General features: G+C 45.9%; 1 pseudogene; it reads left to right on the plus strand.

Annotated features, from left to right (window-relative positions):
- The first annotated feature begins 892 nt into the window (after window positions 1-892).
- LOC135108896 (5S ribosomal RNA) lies at window positions 893-1,011 on the plus strand (annotated as a pseudogene).
- Window positions 1,012-1,237: the final 226 nt, after the last annotated feature.

Consider the following 1,237-nt stretch of genomic DNA (forward strand, 5'->3'; position numbering starts at 1 on the left):
ACCTACGCTTCATACGAAAATTTTTACAAGGATTCTATAGCAGTAATGAGGGGAGCATAAGCGTGGATCGTTAGCGAAATGGATAATCGTGTTCTTAGAAGGGAACCCGCCACTGGATGCCTCTAATGAGCGAATAAAAAATATCTTGACATGAATGGATTTTGTGGCTCTTTCCCGATTACAGTTGCGAGTAGTTTACCCTTCACTTAGTATTTAGTTAAGCGCTTTGAATTAGCAAGTCGTTTTCCTTCTCCTTTGATCACTGAAATTTGGGTCGCTTTTGACTGGAGAGAGAGAGAGAGAGAGAGAGAGAGAGAGAGAGAGAGAGAGAGAGAGAGAGAGAGAGAGAGAGAGTCGTGGGAAGGCGTGGAAGGGTCGCGTTTGGTGGTGACGTTGTTGCTGCTTCCTTATATTTATAGACTGTCGCCGTGTTCTGAAGGGCCATAATAAAGCTGGGAGAGGCGTCCGTCATCTCTCTCTCTCTCTCTCTCTCTCTCTCTCTCTCTCTCTCTCTCTCTGCGTAGTGTTCAGTGATTCGTTTTCTTTATTCAGGTCTGAGTATAAATTTATAGAGTTTTTGACCTTCTTTGCTTTATCTTCGTTGTCCTGACTTTATCCTACCCTCCCCCTATCTTACCTCCCGTCCATACCCAACTCAGGCCTAACCTTCCTTAACCTAGCCTGCACTCCCCTTACTCCACCCCATCCTGACCTACCTTACCCTAATTTGACCTGGTCGGCCTTATCCTACTCTACCCTCTCCCTTCCTGCTGTAGTTTATCCTTCTTCATCCTACCTTGCCCTATTCTGCTTTACAGTTTTGCTTTGTCCTACCCGACGCTGTCTGGCCTGCTGTATACTGTATCCTGCCGTGTCCTATCTTATTATCATTTGTTCTGTCCACACCGCGTTGAATACACCGCTTCTCGTCCGATCAGCGAAGTTAAGCAACGTTGGGTCCGCTTAGTATTTGGATGGGTGACCGCCTAGGAATACTGGATATTATTGCCATTCCAACTTTTAGGGAGATGCCACGAGTAGGAATGATGGCTTCTTGCAGCAACTCTTATGTTCTTATGTCATGTGATTATGTTCATTCCTATCTTAGTCTACTTTGCTTTACCCTGTCCTGCCGTGCCCTACCAATCTCCTTCCATGTTGAAGTTTATCGTCTCCTGCCGTAACTCTCTCGTCCATTATAGTAACCTGCCATCCCTTGCTTTGCCCTTCCCAGTCT

The sequence above is a fragment of the Scylla paramamosain genome, chromosome 17, assembly GCF_035594125.1.
Source record: "Scylla paramamosain isolate STU-SP2022 chromosome 17, ASM3559412v1, whole genome shotgun sequence".
In the NCBI taxonomy this organism is placed as follows: domain Eukaryota; kingdom Metazoa; phylum Arthropoda; class Malacostraca; order Decapoda; family Portunidae; genus Scylla; species Scylla paramamosain.